Genomic DNA, 22,424 nt, shown 5'->3' with positions numbered 1-22,424 from the left:
CTCATGATCATACTCTTACCCCCACATTTTAGAATGTTGACATACCAGACATATAGTAGCTGTCTCAGTCTCGCCCATACATATTCCATTCTTTTCAATGTCATTGTCAATGTCATTTTTGTCCCGTACTGCATAGCATACTGTGCCGTATCTCAATACAATATTGTAAGTCGACATTCCATCCCTGCCTAGGTCTACGCTCTATGTACTTTGTGATATCCTCTGTCTGCCTCTCTCTTGTCTTCTCTGGGTTATAACAACATACCGTCTCCATATTACATCTTTTCCAATGCCAAGGTGCAATATTCCTATATTACACAATATCTTGAGTCAAGACAAAGCTTTCTCCATTTCATCATTCCAAAGGTCTCTACATAACATCAATCTACCCTTAACTACTCCAACCTACTCATCTGCATCATTGGCATACCCCTGCCCGGTATCTTTAGAAGCACACCTGGCACAACTCTTGATCTGACTGGGAAAGTCCATACCTCCATGCGGTAGTTAAGGGTGAAGAACAGAAAGGTCTCTTAGGCTCCAGACCTGGGTTACCACCTTGGGTGTTGGTGGTTCTACTATTGTATCTCCTGAATTACTCAAGAAATTCTATCTATACTTTATTTTCCATGTCATTTAACTATCCCAGTTTTAGACAGAATTCATGTATGATGTACAGTTGCAAGAAAAAGAGAGTGAACGCTTTAGGTTTTGCATTAATTATTACTAAAATACTGTCTTACTATTATCGGTCACAATTATAGACAAACACAACATAATTGCCATGCAGCAGATGCAGATCTGCTGTGCCTCTAAACCAATTTGACTTAAGAGTACATCTGAGGACTACACATGGGGATTCCACTGCTTTACCCCACCAATTGGGATCTAGTCTTCATTGTAGAAACCCCAGACCACTACCCCCAATATGGTCTAGGTTAGAACACAACTTGGTCAGGAATACTGTAATGCGGTATTGGAGGAAGACAGAATCGTAGTTGAAGAACAGAATAGAGCCAAGGTCAAAACTGACAGTTTGTAGATAGTTGTAGTCAAGGAATAGAGCCGAGGTCAGGACAAGTGGATTTCTTATGTAGTCAAGAAGGAGGTCAGGGGTCAGGGCAGGCGGCAGGCAACACAATTGTGTAAACAAACATAGCCAAAGTCAGGAAAGGAGAGATCGGAAAGCTGAGTAGGACAAGCATGGGTAAAAACAAGAAAATCAAACTAAAACACTTTAGCACCTTTGCACAGTAGAAGACAAATAGTTCAGCTTACTCTGCAGTGGGGAAGGATGCCTTAAATAGACGAGAGCCTATCCAGAATGGCCCGGAACTGGAAAGCTGGATGCTTGCACTGGCTTTTAAGAAGTGGATCAAGCAGACATGCGCACCCAGTGAGCAGAAATGATAGTCTGAGTGGGGAGAGAGAGGATGTGGCGTCTGCAGCAGGTAGCACAAAGGACACAGCATAAGCCATGACCGATGGCAGGAGGAAGTAAGAGCTACTGTTGGCCATGACCAGCAGCCTTACCACTAACTAATAACACACAAACAGTTGTACCATTCATGTATTTTATTAAGGACACCGCAGAACAGTGAAGGAAGAAAAACTAAGTGAATCTCTGTGATAATGACTTCTCCAAGAACTAAATGACAAAAGGGGTTTTAAATAATGAGATAAGATTGGAAGCCTGGGCTTCACAGTGCTTTGCCCATTAAATAAAGGTACATAAAGCCTGGTTGCTGACAAATCTGTTCTTCTCAAGAGAGATTGGTTAGTAAGAACCATGCCTTGATGCATACAATATAGTCCACAGAGTTATACACATTTTTAATCACTCTATTCCAGATTTATTGCCTTTTCTTCAGATTCCAGCCTTTGTCTAGAACATTATTAACTTCTCCGATATCCTCTACTTCTGTTACAGTGGAAAAATGCTTGTAAATGTATCAGCACATATCTTTAGATATAGGATTTGTATTGATCAGATTCTTTGTGTAATGCTGCTATGAAGCAATTATGTTACTCAATGAGATATTTTAAGGCTTATTAAATCCATAAATTTGTGACAAGAAGGAAGCCTCTCACTGTTATATTTTCTATGGAGACCTGAATCTGCCATTTAACACTATCCAGCATTGACCTTTTAGTGGCTTTTTGGTAGCTCAGCTGAAATACAGTAACAAATAACTAAGAATTATTAATGTTTTCCATCTTTTTTCACAAGAATTGTGCTAAAACAGCAGAACTATTTTCAGCGTGAAAGCTTTTACATCAACCACCATTGTAAATACCGGTCCCCTTGCAGAAATTAGGGAGTGGCGCCCTCCTAGAATATACAGTGGAAGAAAAAGTATTCACTTCTATATAAACATCTATTATAACTTCATTTCAGATTTTTTTTTACCAAACCCTAAAGGGAGACCGAATGTTCACATGTGAAGGGAAATACGAATCAAATACGGATGGCCAATAAGGATAGGTTGTTTTGTGTTTTACAATTTTTTATTGTTTTGAGTTATACGTTCTTCATCTGAATTTGTTCTGTTCTTTTGTTAAAGGATTAAGATTTTTTTTCTGTTTGGTAAAGTTGCAAGATAAAAAATGGGACAAACACAGGTGTGAACCATGCAAACACGGAACATTGAAATTTTGCCCATTGACTTCTATGGGTCAAAAACGGTATTCATACGGATCTTATGGAACATGCTATGCATTAGAAAAAAAAATCTGTACACATAAAAAACATAAAGAAAATGAGATGTGAATAAAGCCAATAAAATACTGTATATTTGCAACTGTTTTTTAATTTAAAAAAGGGGAAAAAAATGGAACATGGATGCGTAACACAAGAATGAAGGCTTCCTGAGACTGGCTCTCCAAAATACCAATATGCCATATTTATGGTCCAACAACCATGCTTTGTTTAAACTGAATATACATAATTATGGAATCCCCCGGTGATTTTAATCTAGTTCCATAGAACTGAGAAGGCATCTGGATGTTGTGGCCCTAATATGGTCTATGAGATGGTGAAGCTGGCCTAAGGAATACAACCTCGATGAGTTCTGTAAACTTATGTAGTAAATCTCACTATGTGATAGATACACCCAGGAAAAAAAGGAGGGGGGGGGGGGTTAGCCACTGTTCTAGTATGAAGAAAAGCCTTTCTAATAGGTGACCAAGGTCTTTTTAGACCGAAATGCGTCCTTTCTTTGTGATCTATGTTGCTATGTTGTGAGGATTCTATAATAAAGGCTTTTCTTCATATAAGAACAGTGGCAAACACCCCCCCCCCCCCCGTTTTTCTGGATGTATTCTTAATGAATAATCGTGGAGGACTGCACGACTAATTCGCCCCTGTCTGAGAGGATCCGGCTACTGAGGCGGGGTTGAAAAGGAGTAAGGTGGTGAGCGTACTATTTTTTTCTTCTGTAAGTTTATGCCATAGGTAATCCCCAATTAATCTGCCCATACACCTTAGATAGTGGTCAGAGAACACATATTCGACAGCAATACGACTCGTCCTTCCATACACATGTACCCTCAGCTTGGGCGAGCATGCATGTCCTGAATGAGAGGAGAGTAGACCACTACAAGGCACCTCTTATCTCCCTTGATAACAAAAAGATCGGGCCTGTTGACATCCAACACCTGATCCTTCCTTTCACCAACAGCTGTTGTTGGGGAAGGTCGAGACACATTCATATGCATTAAAGAGCTAACTTCAATGAAATCAACAAGTTTGGCAGAAATTAATCTCATATGTATGGACAGTTGGACACCTTACAGAGATTCTCCCACTTGAGACAACTTAAGTCTGTTCAATCATTTGTATCAAGTTTGCAAACTTTGTAAAGTAAAATCTTACCCAATAGTTTGTAGACCCTGAGATTAGGGAGATGGTGACTTGGATTCCTACAGATTTTAGGACCTAAAATAGTAGAATCATAGATTTGGAAGGGATCTCCAGGGTCATCTGGTCCAACCACTGCTCAATACATGAGGAGGACTTCCAATGACGCCCCGTATGTCTGCTTCATTTATTAGTTCTGGCCAGAGCAATGTACACTGCATCCCTATAGTCTGTGCGGGATACAGAACAAAGCTATGTCTCTTATGTATCCCTCCACCTCAACAGTACCTCAGTAGTATAAGAAATGAGAGCTGCACTGTGATTGGTTGAGTAGATAGTATAGTGACATCATGTTCATTGCCTGGCCAGATGTGATGGTAGTGTTTGCCTAATTCCTCATGCATGTGCAATATCACCTGCGCACTAACCCTTCTCTCTTTCTTGGTTATAGCGCTGTCTGATACTCCTGCGCTAGGAATTATGGGTAATTATCTTTACAGAAGACGAAAACAGATGCAGCAGGAAATGATGGACCATAATGAACTAGGGCAACAAAACGAGTGGAATGGTCACCAGTTTGTGTTGGAAGGGTTATTATGAAATACTCTGACAACTAACTGAACATTTCAAGTACATTAATTATCATGTTTTGGGCAAATTATTTTGGGAGTGTGAAAACACTCTGAATGCTATGTCACAGTAAAATAAGGACAAGGGGTTAAATAAAAGGCCGAACGAGACATTGAAGGCTGTGATATCCAAAAGGAAAAAACTTGGAAAAGAAGTAAATCTTTTTGGGAGTGACACCAGCTACAAAAATATACCCCAGGGGCAGAGCAATAGCTCATCCAAGAAGTCACTGAGCATCAGTCCTCTCCAGGTTCACCGTCCACAGCTCCACAATTGGAAAACTAATGGACAAAATGGGATTTATACAGCAGATAAGTAGCAGAAAGAAATTTGGAAACCACAACTATGCGAGAGTAACATCAAGGCTCTACTTAGATGTTCAAAAAAGCTTTAGATGCTCCTCAATCTGTTTTGTCTTCTGGAGAAGTGGATCAAAAGTGGGTCTCTGTGAACAACACAGGTCCTAATATCTCTGATGTTCAGCAAATACAGCAATGGGATAATGAGAAGATGATTTACTGTCTGATTAGTTCAGTGACTTTTTTCACATTTATATATAATCCAGCTGTAAACAAATGGTGGCTCATATATGGGATGTCATATCAGAGACACCATACAGAGGCACACCGAGTGCCTACAGCTCCGTGGCAGAAGAACTCTGTGTTTTCTCTGGGCTATATGCACATGTCTATCCTCTATGTAGGAGACTTAGGCTTCATTTCCATGAGCATATATCGGCCGCCCTTTTCACGGAGCTAAGCACCGCCCCGTACTGACTCCTCCCACTGGAATCAGCCGAAGGGGAGGAGAGAAGAGGGAGGGAGTGTAGCAGTCACACTGCTAAGCTCCCTCTCACCTCCCTTCTCCGGCAGCTGTCATTGGCTCCCATAGGAGCTCATGCAGCGGCCGATGTATTCCAGCCCAAAAGATAGTTCCAGGACTATCTTTTGGGCCCAATGAAAAACGACCAGTGCTATATTGGCCGTCCGGGCGCTCTTACATAACGGGAATACGACCATGTGATCTGATGCATTGGAATCCCTTGCATCAGATCATAGCATATATCAGCCGGCCGTGAAAACGGCAGGCTGACATACGCTCGTGGGAAAGAGCACTTACAGCTATTTAGTCGTAAAGTGAAATGCCAAGTTTTAATATAAACCTTATTCTGCTGCATTTCCCAGTCCTGAGGCTGGACATAGGCTGCCATGCCGTTGAGCCTTCCCCTTCCTTCCACCTCGCCGGCTCACCTCTTCTCTCCTCCCTTCTGGCTGATTCTAATGGGAGGGGGTCGGACGTGAATACAGGCTAGTCTCAATCAGAATAACCCCGATCTATCAGCTGAAGATGGCCTAAACTACTTCTTGGCCTCTAAGTGCCCTTTGGGCTGTATAGCAGCCACTATGGCTGCTACTGCTATGGTTATTCCCATGCTTACAATATTTGTTCGACAGATGCTATGTTACACTAATATAGCAAAGGAGTAGTTTACCATCTTGGTAACTACTATAAGTCATTATGGTGTTAGGTCTGGAGAGTACTGCGCCCACTACAGTGACCTCCACCCTGTCAGGATTAGTGATGAGTAAACTTTTCCAAAGTTCGGTTTGGCCAGTTCGTCAAATTTGGGGAAAATATTTGGTGTGAATTAGTTTTAACTGAACTTCACCAATAGCTGTAAAACTGGTGTATTAGACTGTCTAAGAGCCGTAAAAGTCCCGCATAAAACGAGGAGGAGGAAGAAAAAGAAAGAAGGAGAAAATAAAAGAAGTGGGTACAGCTGAGACAAAAGATCCACGGTTTGGGTCCACCCCGAACGGAACGTTTAGCAAGGTTTGACCCGAAGCAGGAGTCAACTGTTTTGGTTCGCTTAGCACTAGTCAGGATATGTTGCTTGATTCCATGCCATTGTGATAGTAAAGCTGTCACCGCCCTATCATATCACTACTTCCTCTTCTCTCTCCCTTTTCCCTCATTAGGCCCCTAATTATTATTCCAAAGGGGGTGTATGCTGTGAACCAATCCCTTTTGCTATAGGGAACTGCTTGAAACATACTATTCCCAGGGTGTCTATGTTGAGCGGTCCATCAATCATCTGTAATCGGCAGATGAACCTCGTAGCAAGTGTTCTACTTCCCTGCAGTGCAACCACAGGTGAAACAGAGTATTCCATAGAGCCCATTGACATCAATTAGCTGTATGTATAATGCATAGATGTGCCAGGTCCTCCAAAGTGGGAGACGCTGTTTCCAGGTATTCTCTACTCTAATCTGTAGAGTTAATGAATCAAATTTCCCTTTTATTTCCTATTAACATCTTTGGATATATGTTTATAACCACAATGGTTCCCTTTACATTCACAATGATTGACAGCGAGACACTATGTAGTCACTGTCTGTTCTGGTCTAGATAAAGGCCCATTTACATGCAAAGATGATTGCTCAAAATTCGTTCAAAAGATAGGGAGATTGACAGTTTTAGCAATTTTTTGCATACGCTGCTAACGGGCACTAATACCCATTAGCAGTTTACTGCCTTCATTTGCATGTAAATGAGCCTCCTTTCAGCTGAATAATATGTATTTAGTGCTCCCATGCAAAACACAGCTTGCGCTCCCTGCTATCTACTCTCCGGCTGAACAATGGATTTTATGCTCACCTAAAAATCCTTGTTCAGCCAAAAAGTAAATGATGGTAGCATTTACACGCAACGATTATTACTCAAAAGCCATCCTTTCAGCGAATTTTGAGTGATAATTATTGCGTGTAAATGAGCCTTAAGGTATTTTAAGATCAGACTATCTTTTTTTTTTTTATTCCCAAATAGGGTATTAGGTAAAGTGTTTTCTCAACCAGACAACTGCGTTGACTTAGGCGGTGTTCACACTTGCATCACAGCTTCCATTTATAATAGAAGCCATAACATTATGTCCATATTATAGAATCCGGCACTTGATGAATAAAACCAGACCTTTATTATAGCATATTCAAACTACAGAGACAACCCGAACCGCTTACACATTTTGAATTAATTACAAGTCCTTTCTTATTGCTATGGGAAAGGCATTTTAATTAGTCTGACATGCGTAAGCTGTCCGAGCCGCCTCTATACTTTAATATGCTATAATGAAGGAGTGGTGTGATTCACCGGATTCTACTATAAGGACTTGGATTGCTCTATCCGACTGGCTGTTGCTCTGAGTACCGTTCTGTATGGACATCCGGATTTTCACAGGCGTGGTGAGCTGTAGTGTGCGGTGGTGCATTAGTTACCTATTTACACTATGTGATGCACCCGATGGACCCCACTAACGTTCACCAGGGTTTGTTGGGGTTCCATGGTGGTGTCCATAGTGTTGATGTGCAGAAGAGCCTTGTATGTATCATGAAGCCCCCGACACGTTACTACAGAAAGTTATCCCGGTGCACAAAGGAACTAGTTGAATACCAAATTCAGTCAGCTGCATCTCTTTCATATATATTAGTGAAGCCATTATAATGGGATACAATACCAAATAAAGGAATATACATGCGGTACCTACCTCCTACCAGTGCGGGGGTGTTACATTTTGAAGTTAACAAGCCAGAGTCACCGTCATGTATACATTGCAACAAGGGAGTTTAGTTGGATCTGAAAATCAAAGAGACATTTATGAGAGTCATAAAGACGGCGGTGTGTAAATCATCAGGTTGTGTAACAATGAGCACAAATATATCTAATAAACCTTTTAGATCTGCATTTCATTGTTATAAAAGATGACTTTATATTGTGCTAACAAAGTTGGTAATAAAAGCAACATTTTACTGTACACACCTGACAGTTTTCATGATTGAGTCTTAAATCGTACGGCCCGCGATGAGCAGCGAAGATTCCCGGCACAAAGGATCAATACTGTTTTCAAGTTTAAAGAAATAGATTTAAATACAGATTATTAAGTGGGCCACAGACACAATGTATCATCGCCGGGGCTCTTCTAAAGTGTCTGTATTCAAGATAGTCGCAGAGTTGAGGAAAAGTATCTGAATGCTTTTTATTAAAGGGGTATTCCCAAGTTATCCCTTTATTAAAGGGATAACTTGCCGATCTGTGGGGGTCTGACTGCTGAGACCCCCACCAATCTAGAGAAAACTGCCCCTGCAGATCCCAAGATTTTGTCAACAGTGGGCAATGCATGCATGCAACTGTGTATTCACTTCAAGTGCTGGAGATAGCAGAGTTCAAAGGTTGGCTATCTCTGGCGCTCCCATTGAATGGTGCAGTGCTGCACATGAGTGCCACCGCTGTTAAAACTTCGGGACCTGCCAGGAGTGATTTCTTTGGATCAATGAGAGTCCTAGCAATTGGAGCCCACCAATTAGCAAGTAGTCCCCTATCCTGTAGAGTGGAAAAACTTGCCGATCGGTGGGGTTTGACATGCGAAGATCCCCATCAATCAACAGAAGTCGTCCCCAGCAGATTCTGAGCTATTGACAATGGTGGTCATGCATGCGCACCATTGTGCTATTCAATTCAACGGGAATTGCCAGGGATAGCTGAATTCAAGCACTTGGCTATCTCTGGTGGTACCATTGAAGTAAATAGTTTGCATGAGCGGCCACTACTGTCAAAATATCATGACCTCTCAGGAGTGATTTCTCTGGATCGCTGGGGTGCTAGACATTGGATTCCCACTGATCAGCAAGTTATTCCCTGTCCTGTTGATAGAGGATAACTTACTAAGATAGGAATACCCCTTTAAAAAATCCAGCATGCCAACTGGAGGAAAATGTAGCATTGCATGGCGGCCAATCAAATAAATGGCTGTCCATGTATTACAGTGCATAGATAGCTGGAGACTGCAAGAATGGGATCTGCTCTTACAGAGAGCTCCTCCATTGAGGTCTATAAGGAGGAGCCCGAAGAGTAGGACCCCCTCTTAGCCATCCATATAGTCTATTAGGGCATATTTCATGGAAAGGAGTTGTCTTCATGAGGCAATCACTTAAAAAAAACCTTACAGATGTGAGAGTGGGTTGGGAAAGTTCCTTGGGGGTAATGATAATACGATAGACCGTTATACTTTTGGTTGCAGATCCAACTGAAACGGACCGTTAATCTCTACCTCGTACAATATATTAGTTTATTTCTGGTATTCTTTGTTTATACTAGTGTTCGGTTTGATAACTAAAGTTGGAAACTCTGCACTAACCAATGGTGCCTATACCCCCCCCCCCCCCCCGCGTGGGGTCACTGCGGCAGAGGGTTGCCATTTTTTAAATTAAAATACAATAAATATGTTGGAAACATAAAAAAAATTACAGGGCTATAAAAAAGTATTTGCCCCCCTCTGTGTGCCCTTTTTACAGTCACACTTAACAGTTTCTGGTATACTTAGTAGACAGTGAAAATGAATGAAATTTATGGGTGCCGGGGATATATGGGGCAAAAAGGGGCAACTAATCTTAGGAGCATCAGTGTCAACAGAAAAGTGTAGGTAAATGTTGGTCTCTTAGCCTAGATGGGGCAACATCAAGACTATAGAGGGAGATGTATAGCTGATATGTTGAGTCTGGATGCGCAAACAGTTTCCCAAAAATAATTACAAATTCAACAATAAAACAAATCAAAAACAAATAACACATTGCAAGTAGCTGATAAATGGAAGTGCAGTGATGTCATCATTGTGCATTCTGGACGCTTCTCTGCAGCGTAACCCCCTTATCAGCCCCCATCTTGATGCTGTAAGATTTTGGTTTCACTTCTATATCTACCCCATGATGCATCAGCACACCTATACCATTTCCTTCTGCAGGAGGCAGTTTATTTATCATTAGCTCTTATAGTCTTCTAAATAAGTTACAGCCCATAAGTACACAGTCAGGAGGATGAGCTGTGATCTCCTCAACTATAGCTGTGTGCTTATCATCAGTAACTGTGACAGTAATGACTCTGCCCCCTGGTGCCAGGTCCTGTGTAACAACATCACACAGACTCAGAAATTGACTATAAAAAGAACACAAAACTGCAAGACAATTTGAGTTGGTCAGAAGTGAGATCAAATGGAAATAGAGGCCAGGAGTTCCAGATAGAGGGAAATGACTAACCAAGCTAACACTAGCCCACTTATATATACTGGGGGTATAGCTCCATAATGAATGAATTAAAAACAAATCACCAGAAAGGCCCTTTAAATATAGAGAAATCCTGGATGAAAACCTGCTGCAGTCTACAAGAGAACTGCACCTTGGGAAAAGGTTTATTTTCCAGAAACATAACAGTTCAAACATTGTAGCTTAAAATCAATCATTTTAAAGTAGGTGTCGCATAAAGCCAGAGCTGTATAAGCCAGAATAGAAAGCCACTAATACAGAGGCCTATATCTGTGAAAGACCCAGCCAGTCCATAGGAAATATATGGCAAGTGGATTGACATATAGCTGATTACAGCTTAACCAATGGCTTGGTTTTTTATGGGATTGTTTAGTAACATGGACCCCAAAGGGATGAAATATATACAAAATACCCCAAAATGTGCATTGTTATGATACTTTTTGTATGTTCCTGGGTGGGATAGAGTAGAGCCTAAAACCATCCTGCCAATGAATACTCAGATATTGGGAGGTACAGTATGGTTGATCCCGGGGCAGTCAAGACACAATACAGATCTCCATTAAATTGAGAATTTGTGGCTCAGCATGAAAATAACTTTTGACGAGCTTCAAACAAGGGAAACACGCAGAAGTCCCCAGCGTATCCATGGAAATTATTCTTAACACCAGGCAGCTATATAAGTAATATAAATGCATTAACGCTTATTTATGAAATTGGCAATGTAAGAATTCTGCATACATTTACATCACATGCACACAGCTGATGGCGGATGTTTTTGTCTTGTAGTATTATTTATGTGGCATTTGCCAATTCCAGTGGGGTTTAAAAACATCAATATGGCCCATGCGATGAGTATGGGAACAAACCAACCCTATGATTCCCAGCAGCAGGGTACAAAATGTAAAAATAATGGCTATGAATGGTGATCAACTGGATCCCCGGTAATGTGGCCACTTGGTCAGTATCACGGGTCATTGTGATGGTCATCTTAAAGAACTCTACTGGCATTAGACCCTGGACCTGGGGCTTAGGACTGAGTAGCAGGATTAGTTTATACTCCAAATGGACATTTTATTAGAGACACCAGCCCTTTCATAATTAAAGCTTCCTTGTACTGAAATTCTCCCCGTGACCCCGGAGTGCAGCATAAAATCAAGTGACAAGTTTTTCATGGATCAGTTTCGGTATGAATTCATATTAGATAGAAAAATACAGCGATTTGAGCGACTTTTAATGAGGCGGGTCATTGGTGCTAGACTAGTCAGTGCCAGGATTTCATAAACTACCAACCTTGTGGGGTTTTCTCACTCAATGGGGTGGAGAGTATAACGAGAATGGTATGATTGAGGAAGAACATCCAGCAAATACTATGCTAGTGCTCCAACTAATGTGTCCGAATGCAGAACTCATCGTTTCTTAGCATAGAAGGCTATAACTGCGGATGACCAGTTTCAGCACCATTAGTGTCCAAGAGGAAAGACAAGACTCCAATGGGCAAACTGAGCAGCGGAAAAACATTGCCTTCTCAGATTAATCCAGATTTCTGTTGCACCTTGCCAATGGGAGGGTCAGAATTTGGCACAAGCAGCATGTATTGATGAACCCTTCCTGTTAGCTGTTCAGAACATGTTAGCACCACCATCTAATTTACAGATGAATTCATCTGAATTCATGAATGGGTGAGTGCTGCCTCTGATTGGCTGAGCACAGGGACCAATCAGAGGCAGCTCTCAGCTGTCATTAAATAGCTGAGAGCTGCCTCTGATTGGTCACAGTGCTCAGCCAGTCAGAGACAGCCCATTCAGCAGGCCAGGATTTTAAATCCCTTCCTGCTGAATACTACTCAGAACAGTGCAGGAGAAGAGCCGACTGGACACGGCTGAGCCCCGGAAGCTGCAGAGAGGTGAGTATACATTTTTTTTTTACACATTTTTGGATTGATTTTCAGGGAAGGGCTTATATTTGAAGCACTTCCCCGAAAATCATTGCAGCATTTGCCGGCAGCCCATTGCTTTCAATAGAGCCGGCTGTATTGCCGGCTCTATTGAATTCAATGGGAGAACGTCGCGCTCCTCTGCCACAGCTGTGCCAGAGGAGAGCGATCTTCAGTATATGTGCTCAATGGGGTCGGCGCTGCTGCTTTCGCATACAGGGGTTTCCCGTACATAGAAGAATGGTTTGCCGCAGTTACATGCGTTCTGCAATCCGGTGTCCTATAATTTTCGCCGCAGGCATTTTTCTGCATGCAAAATTCCCACATGTGACCGCTGCTATTGGAAAGCATTGGTTCTATCTAGTGCGAATTTTGTGACGTGCGTAAAAATGCATGTTAAAAACGCTCGTGTGACTGAGCCCTAACTAAAGCTTCGGGATGACTGTTGGGTGCATGAGAAGGGATTGTGTGGGTGCTTACACAGGAGCAGTAGTCATTGAAGTGAATGAAAGTAGAGTGGCCGAGGATCATTCTGGCCCGCCCGCCTTCATTCACAGTAAACACGATTCAATCAAACATTGAGCGGCCCCTCTTTACATGGGTGGATAGTTGTTTGGTTTTTATTTCTGATAGGAGAGTGATTTTTTGCTCAGTGCCCTGTTGGCAGCCATGTTTATACGGGACAACTATAACCCAAATTTACTGTTTCCAGTGAGAATTTGGTCAATACTCGCCCTGTGTAAAAGTGCAATTTAAAAATAAAAGGACATACACAAGTATAACCCTGCATCATGCTGCACCTCCTAGTCTATCACCATGGAGGTACATAGGTCTGCATAGGAACTGTAGGGAAAAAACAATAGGTCATTGCCAATTAACACTACTTGGAAAATTGCCTCATTTTTCATTTTTGATGCATTGAAAAAAAAAGACAGAGTGAGAATGGGCATAACCTTTAAATTGTCCCGGGCCCGTACAGAACCAGGCTCCACTCCTCCGCTGTAATCACTCTTTGGTATATGCTATTGCTTGCTGTTTGCCCAGTGATTGCACAATTGACGACCCACAATGCGGCGCTCGTGTTGTCACATCAGCAGTTATTTTATGTTGTGTTTTATGGAGGGCTGGATAATTTATATATCAAAATATAACACTGATTTAATAGCTCCATTTTTATTCTCCAGAAATTATTACTCATCACTACTGCGGTGAGTAATGTATCACATATGTTTGGCAAAATGAATGGTGTTACAAAGTGTGTTCCAAATTAGGCTCAGCCGATTGACACATTTGCTAAATAGAAGGCACAAAATGAATGCTGTCACCAACAGAACCGTCTTATGGTTTGTACAAAAAAGTAACAAAATCAAAAATTAAAAAAAAAAAGAGGATAACAAATGACATCAGTGACTCCTCCTGTTCACTCTTTCCAAGAGAATGAAAAAAATTGGACTAGAATCCCCCGCTCTGAAAGGATAACCCATGGCCAAGTGTATCCACAGCCATAAGATGGTCAAAGGATCCTGTCGACTTGGTGGAATCTAACTTCTACTGTCTACACCAATCAGATTCTGCACACAGAATAGAAACATATATATATATATACATATTGACCCAAACACACACATATATATATATGAACCATCTTTATCGACACTTAATAGCTGAGACATCAAAATGTAAGAATTGTGGAATTGTACCTGTGATAATTGCAAAAATACCCTCAGGTCATAAAGATATGCAAATCTACACGACATTGTCCGATGCGCTATAATATTTAGCCCTAGCAAACAAGGTATCTACAAAATACAGATGTGTTAATCCTCAGCTTTCCGCTCGGTTGGATATGTTCTGAATTCAGATATGTGTGCTACCGTTAACTGGCTTTTCAAAATAATATGATTTTGTGATATTCCTGAAGCCCGGTTGATGATACGTGACGGCGCGGCAGTGATGGGCGGAGGCAGCATTTTTTTTCTAAACTACAATTTTTCTTAACGAAGGCTTACTTGTCCCTCCATAGGAGGGTATGAGATTGTATTTGGTAACCGTCTCTATACTCTCCGAGTTCCGCAGCATGCGGACTCAATGCACCATCGGTGCAGGTAACTTCTCTATCACTCCGGTAGGGGCGACCAGGCACTTCGACTCTCTAACCATCTTCATCACCGTACTGCAACCTACATTTCCTTCGCCTTTCTCGAATACCACACAACTCCATACTCTCAATCCCTAATGCTTTGTGGGAGCCACACCCTTAACACACAAGATGCACCAACGCCGTAGACATCATTAGCACCGAGGTCGTCACCCAATCGCAGCTCAATACCCGCATACTAAATATTTCTCCTCAACAGGTACCTTGCTGTGCTATTACGCATTATATTATATCTCTGATATCATATCTACATCATCGTGTTACATTTTACATCATGAACATATCATGCAGAAACCATAAAACATTTAGCCTTTCCCAGATTTTGCAGGACCAATGGCACCTAACTTAATTAGGCTGGTATTGATTCAGTCCCCATGTGTATGTGATCACCACCATGGCCCGGAATGTGCGTAATAAAGTCCTGGGATCATGAACAGCTCCAGCTTCCAGCTGCACAGAAACATGCTCTTTGACATTGCTGCCGTGGTGTCAGGCATTGCGGGAAGAGAAACTCCCTCTCCTCCCACATGCTGTGGGGTCTTTCCCAGTGATCCAACTGGTCCACATCTGGCATTGCCTCTTCGTCTCTCAGGTCATCAGGGCCCTTTTAATTCCACATCTTCTGCCCTCATTCATCAGAGCTCCTTTCTCCAGAGCTGCTCTCCACTTTCCATGACTGCCATCACTTCAGCTTTAGACTTCACTATTGAGTCTCACAGAATCCGTCCAGGTTAGCCCACTGCACATATATGCTGCTTTTCTCAATGTAACTGCTACTTCCTACTCTGCTGCTGTGTTGCAGCTCCCTGAGCTTTTATAAGGCACCTCCTGTGCTTAGAACATCCGAGCAATAAACAAGAAATGCCCGATTACTGTAGGCAAAAAAGTACCAGATTGTATCCGTATAAAATATAACTTTTATTAGATATACTATAAAATATAACAAGATACACCCAAGGATCAAAAACTAAAAACTTAGTATTCCTTGGGACACGCCCCCTGACTACCTCCCCTGCAGCCTGAACCAATGATTAGACAGGGAATGTGTCTCAGACTACTTCAGATTAGGCAGTGTGGCTAAACCCCACAGATCACAGTATTATCCTAATACAGCTGAGCTAAAAAGTAGTCAAGAAGCAAGATCGTAGGAAGATAAATAGCAGGTAGTCATCCCCTGCAGGTACGAGGTATCAGTTTGAGCTCCTGACTGGAGGGTCACTTTAACTCAAGGAAATATATTATTCAGAAGAGCAGAGATGGAGAATGATTTTTTTTTATAGTTTTTAATTTTTAATCTATCTCATGATCCTCTTGTGCGCTCTTCAATGAAGCAATCATTACATGTTCATGAGTGTATTAACATCTGGTTTATCTGAATATTCTTCAATTATTTCTCTGTGCCTCTTGGGCATAATTATGTGGATTTCCATTACAAGCGTACAGATAATTGGTACACAAAAATCTATACCCGATTTATAATGTACCTGCTACATGTCTGCAAATCAAACACCACATCCCAAAGGTACCAATGATATTGCTAGGTCATTGTAGGTGGCCACCAGGTTCATATACTAGAAAGTAACACCCTAGGAACGTTATTATTCTAGACAATGCCTTAAAGAGTTTGCAAATGACCTGTGATACGGATTGGGATAAGTTGAGGGGTGTTTTTGGATCATGGCCCAGAAGTTTCATGCTCATCCTTTGATAACTGAGCCTGAATTTACATCTGATGGACACTTGATAGAGATAATTAAGTTACTTGACCATTTGTTCTCAAAATTATTATTACTATGACTGAAGATGAGTTGATAAATGTCACAGTCATTTCTGTTCTTCATCTAATGACAGATAAATTATATACTGAACATCATAACTCTCTACATGCTAGACAGATTTGTAGTTCCCAACCCTCGCAGTCCAAGATAAAGCTTAAACGCATTGTATAAGATAAGATAAATGTGGCTTTTTCTTTCCCAAAAGAACCCCCCCCCCTCCCCCTGCATGGGCTGTGTGTGATATCGTAGCTCATTCCTATTCACGAAAATGGCCCTGAACTGCGATACCAGACACAGCCTCTGGATAAGGGTGGTGCTATTTCTGGAAGAAAGCAGGCATGATTCTTTAACTTCATGCAGCCCCTTTAAGAAAGCAGGAAATTAAACTGATAAGGAATAAGACAGAATCCTGACCTGACTATACCAGCCACAACGCTATACTTCAAAGGATGTGGTTATGGTAGAGTCATCTGATGGCAAGTAAATCTTTTGATATTGTCCATCAAAGCTGTCAGATCTGAGCGTATTATTTGACACTTGCTTTATGTGTATCTTGTACAGGTTGATTTTCCCGAAAACTCGGATATAGCCCGAAAACCCCCCACAAAAACAAACTATCAAGACTATGCAAGCAAGTTTGATTTTTTAGTTTGATGAACAATAATGACTCTCATAGACATCAATTAGACAACTAATTATCCAATATGAATGAAGCAGCACTGAGATACAATCAATGATGGCGCAAGTCTCTGAAAAAGACTGATTCAAGGTTCCAAATTAGTTTATGGAACAGACAACTAGGCTGCCGTTAACAAATATCGAGGTGCGTTGGCTTGTTGGCTCCTAGGATTTATCTAGCTCTGAGCTAAAAAACAAGAGCAATACTGGAGGAAAACCTGCTGCAGACTGCAAGAGAACTGCAAGAGAACTGCAAGAGAACTGCAAGAGAAGTGCAAGAGAACTGCAAGAGAACTGCAAGAGACTGCAAGAGAAGTGCAAGAGAACTGCAAGAGACTGCAAGAGACTGCAAGAGAACTGCAAGAGAACTGCAAGAGACTGCAAGAGAAGTGCAAGAGAACTGCAAGAGAACTGCAAGAGACTGCAAGAGAAGTGCAAGAGAACTGCAAGAGACTGCAAGAGACTGCAAGAGAACTGCAAGAGAAGTGCAAGAGAACTGCAAGAGAACTGCAAGAGACTGCAAGAGAAGTGCAAGAGAACTGCAAGAGAACTGCAAGAGAGACTTGGATTCCAGGTAGACAACAATTTCCAAACAGAATACTAAATCGACAAATGGTATTAATAACTCTAAAGCATCAATAACGACATCCTAAAGTGACCCAAACAGATTTGTTTACATATTTAATAAATCAATGAATGAAGATCCGTTATTTTCTGATGACTCAAGTGGCAAAAAAAAAATCACGGTTGCACAATAAAACACGAAAATGTCCAGGAAGCTAATGTTTGTAATAGATACAACATGCAGAATGCAACCTCAACTGCAAATGGATTAAACAAATCTCTTCACACCCTATTCTCTCATGTGGGTCTCAAACTGAAGCCAAAGTGCCTCTACAGGGGTAGCTATAGGAAATGTAGAGGTAGCAGTTGTACACACCCCTTGTGCCCTCTGCGGTATAGATGTAGCGAACCTAAATCTGACTGCCATAACTTTCTGCAACGAGTTATCTTATTTGTAAACAATTCAAAATCTATTGCTATCTTTGCACAACAAAAGCCATTGAAAAGTCCTTGAAAAGACAACTAAACTTTGACCCAGAACATTTTGTTATTGTGTTAAGAGTAGAGATGAGCGAACCTACTCGGCCACGCCCCTTTTTCGCCCGAGCGCCGCGATTTTCGAGTACTTCCGTACTTGGGTGAAAAGATTCGGGGGCGCCGTGGGTGAGTGGGAGGTTGCAGCGCGGAGTGGGGGGGGGGGGAGAGAGAGAGGGCTCCCCCCTGTTCCCCGCTGCTACTCCCCGCTCCGCCACGCCTCCCCCCGCCCCCCGGCGCCCCCCCGAATCTTTTCACCCGAGTACGGAAGTACTCGAAAATCGCGGTGCTCGATAGAGTAATTACTCAAAACGAGTATATTCACTCATCTCTAGTTAAGAGTCAAATTAAACTTTGTTACATCTGTAGTTTGTGATTGACTCCTCACGGGGCCCGGCACAAGGCACTGCTAACTATAATGTTATATGAAAAGTCTCTTTATTGATGCCTATATTATGCTTTTAAGCTCCTGAGGCCAAAGCGAAAACTTGCCCATAATGCAATTCGTCAGTCTTTAAGGTGGTTCCATAGTATTTACGGAGTACCTGCACTTTCACCTTCAAAGCACTTCTGCTCAATTGGCCATTTTTGCAACTTTTGGCAGCCAGCGCTACATAAACACTATCTGGGGCCATGTTCATCTGTCGGAAGGAGCCGATGGAGCAGGAAAGTGTAGGTACTCTTTAAAAGAGTTGTACAGTAGTACAAAAATATGTCTACTTTTTTTCAAAAAAACAGCGCCACTGCTGTCTACAGGCTTTATTGCAGCTCTACTACATTCATATCAATGGAATTGAGCTGTAATACCAGACACAACCCATAGACCGGAGTGGTGTTGTTTATGCATTAAAGAAGCCATGCTTTTCTAGAGTGGATTGAAATAGGTTTTGGACCCTTGTAGGCACCCCACCGGTACAGATGTTTGCCGACAGTCCTCTGGTGACATCACTAGAGAGCGCTGCGCAGTCCACACAAAACGACAGCCAGGGAATGTATAGGCGGCCGATTCCCGCTCAGCAGACTTTCCTGTACATATCTCCTCTCTTGATCTCCCGATTACTGTTTGCTGTTACACAAGAGACACAGGAAAAACTGCTTTCTGTCGGCAAATGAGTCTCTTAGCTTCTAAATGAGACCGTTGAATAAATGAAATTCACTGGAGCATAATGGTGGAAATGAAAAGAAGACATTACAGCCTGGAACGGCTTCCTGTGCGTTCTAACATTTCAGTTCAGTAAAAAGTTTGTAACTGTGTATTTATTGTATGTACAGAGTGCCTGGGACAATAAAACGGCGGGCGAGCGCGGAGATGACAGAGTCAGGTGGCGTCAGTGCCGTCAGTGCCACGCAGGTATAGCAGAGCCGGGATTGTTATGTGCTGCTCTTCTGTAGGACTACAGATAGGCTTTGTGAATGTAGCGAGTTATGGCCAGATAAACGCTGCCCTGGTACATCGGTACGCACTTCTTTATGCAGAGTAGAGGGACAGCACTGTAGATGTTCTGTTAACCCCTTCCTCCTCCTGCTGCAGCCCTTTATGTTTTTCTATTGTCATTTTTTTCTCCATGACTTTTTACGTTGTCTTGTGACATAGCTGCATGATCTGTTTTTTGCGGGCCGTCTTGTATTTTTTACTGGTACCATTTAATAAATCACATTGAAAAGCTTAAAAATTTCTAAGTGGGCAAAATGGAAAAAAAGCAACTGCGCCATTTTATTTTCAGGAGGGGGTGTTTTTCTGGTGCTCACAGAGCACTAAACTACATTTGTATACTTTTTAAAATGTAATTCTGCTTTCAAAAAAAGTCCAGATTTTTGCAAAATCAAATTGGGTTAGTCCTAATCGATTTTTGGCAAAAATCTCTTGAAGATCGAATTTCCCATAATGCTTGACGTATAGGTCAGTGTTCAACCAACCAGCAGCCAGAGCACCTTGTTGATATCACCAAATGTGTCCGCTATCTTGCATATGGGCAGCAGTTTAATTGGATGCCTGTATCACATGACTTAGGCCTCCTTCCCACAAACGGATTTCCGCCACGTTGCCCGCAGCTATTAGGTTCTATTGAACGTAATAGCACAATGTTCATGGTGCGGAATTCCGCACCATGAAATCTCCCGTCCTCACCCGCGGCATGCTCTATTTACCGCGGGTGTACGCGTGGACGGCTTCCATTGCAGTCAATGGAAGCCATCCGTTCACGCTATCTTCCGCTGTAGCACAGCGGAAGATAGCGTGAAAACACTTCCCCGCCTACCGCTGCCACGTTATGTGACGCGGCGTGCGTGTTACATGACGCGGCGGCGGTGGGCGGGGAAGCGTCATGCAGGAGCGAGGACACCGGATCTGCAGGTAAGTTTGGGGTCACCTGGGGGGGCGCCGTGACAGGCTCCGCCGCAGAATTCCACGGCGGAGCCCGTCACGGTCGTGTGCAGTCGGCCTTAGCCATATATAACATAGGCACAGTGTAACCAGAGGCCGTTTTTGAGCGCAGGACAGAGAAGCTGCATCACGTTTTAGGTGTAGAGGAAGAAGTCTCCAAATTGCTCTTCTCTGCTCTCCCCACCACCTGCGCTAGCCAACCTCTCCCCTCACACCTCCTCCGATCCCTCTCCCCAGTGATTATCTCCCATCTCACCACTATATTCAACCTCCCTCTGACCTCTGGACAATCACAGAAAACGGCCATATACTTACTGACTAAGGAGTGCATATAGCTGCATCCTCTCACCATGCAGGCAGCAGACTACTAAATGAGGGAGCTAATTGCACCTGTGAGGGACACCGAAGAGACAGCCACTCAAACAGCCTCTTAATATAGAAGGGGGTAGTTGCTTGGTGTATAATCCTACACGGAGTGGATACAAAGTGCAATTAGCTCCCTCATTCGGTAGTCTGCTACCTTCATGGTGAGAGGATGCAGCTATATGCACTCCTTCGCTCCATCGGCCTAAAGGACACTGCTCTCTCCTGGTTGTCCTCCTACTTATCTGACAGCTACTTCAGCATCTCCTTTGCTGGCTCTACCTCCCTCCCTTCCTCTTCCCCTTGCTGTTGGGGTCCCCCAGGGCTCGGTCCTCGGCCCCCTTCTTTTCTCTCTCTACACATCCCCTATTGGACAAACCATCAGGAGATTTGGCCTCCAATAGCCCCTCTATACTGATGACACCCAGCTATACACCTCTTCCCGTGACATCTCTGCACCTTTTCTCTAAAACCTCACCGACTGTCTGTCTGCTGTCTCTAACACCATGTCCTCTCTCTACCTAAAACTAAGCCTCTCTAAAACTGACCTCCTGGTGTTTCCGTCCTCTACTAACCGACCTCATCCGGACATCTCCATCTCAGTGTGTGGTACCATAACTCCCAGAGAACATTTTTTCACCAGCTAGGGCTAATTTTCAGGGAAGAGCTTATATTTCAAGCCCTTCCCTGAAAATCATGCTGCGGGGGCTGCCTGCAACCCACTGCTTTCAATGGGGCCGCAGCAGCGCCGACCCCATCGAAAGCAATGGGATAGCATCACAGACTTCTGCCGCAGCTGTCATAGCTGTGGCAGAGGATTCCTTCATCCCCGCAGTCCTCGCGGAGATGATAAAATCCTCGGCCATTACTGTAACAGCTGTGGCAGAAGTCGGAAATGTATTCCCTATGTTTTCAATGAGGCTAACACTGCTGCTGCCAGCCCCGTTGAAAACAATGTGAGACATCGCAGCACAAGAAAAAATATGGCTAGTGGGTAGGCACCCTAATTGTACCAAAAATCACGGGAAATCCAAAATTTTTAGACATACAGTCACACCTTACGGAAACCATGCCCCAATGTTACACCCTCAAAACACCCCAACATAATGCCCTTGAATTAAAAAAAAAAAAAACAATATTAAAGGAGTTGTCCTACAGTAAAAATATCTATCTTCATACATACATCTTAGCCTGATGTGGTGCGGTTACTTATCAAAACAACACTGCCCTCGTGTGTATGCATTATGTAACTACACGCTATGCCTCACACTCATCATCACCATAGTATCTACAGGGTGGACCACAGAAAGGGAGCGCGGCACCACACGCTTATGAAAGCTGTCTCAAAACAAAATCTATTTGTTGCCCATAGCAACCAATCACAGCGCAGCTCTCATTTCTTATACTGCTGAGGTAAAATGAAAGATGTGGGGTGACACACAAAGGGATCTCTAC

At 42.7% G+C, this 22,424-nt stretch overlaps 1 protein-coding gene across 1 annotated transcript in view; it reads right to left on the bottom strand.

The window, feature by feature from the left end:
- LRFN1 (leucine rich repeat and fibronectin type III domain containing 1) overlaps positions 1–22,424 on the bottom strand; it is a 176,445-nt gene that overhangs the window by 40,349 nt on the left and 113,672 nt on the right. The window contains exon 2 of the mRNA XM_066581919.1: positions 8,031–8,119. The gene's annotated coding sequence lies outside the window, so the exon portion shown is untranslated. The remainder of the gene's footprint in view (positions 1–8,030; positions 8,120–22,424) is intronic.

Source organism: Eleutherodactylus coqui, chromosome 10, assembly GCF_035609145.1.
Source record: "Eleutherodactylus coqui strain aEleCoq1 chromosome 10, aEleCoq1.hap1, whole genome shotgun sequence".
Lineage (NCBI taxonomy): Eukaryota > Metazoa > Chordata > Amphibia > Anura > Eleutherodactylidae > Eleutherodactylus > Eleutherodactylus coqui.
The sequence above is the reverse complement of the archived record's forward strand: the minus strand, read 5'-3'. Positions and strand labels throughout refer to the sequence as shown.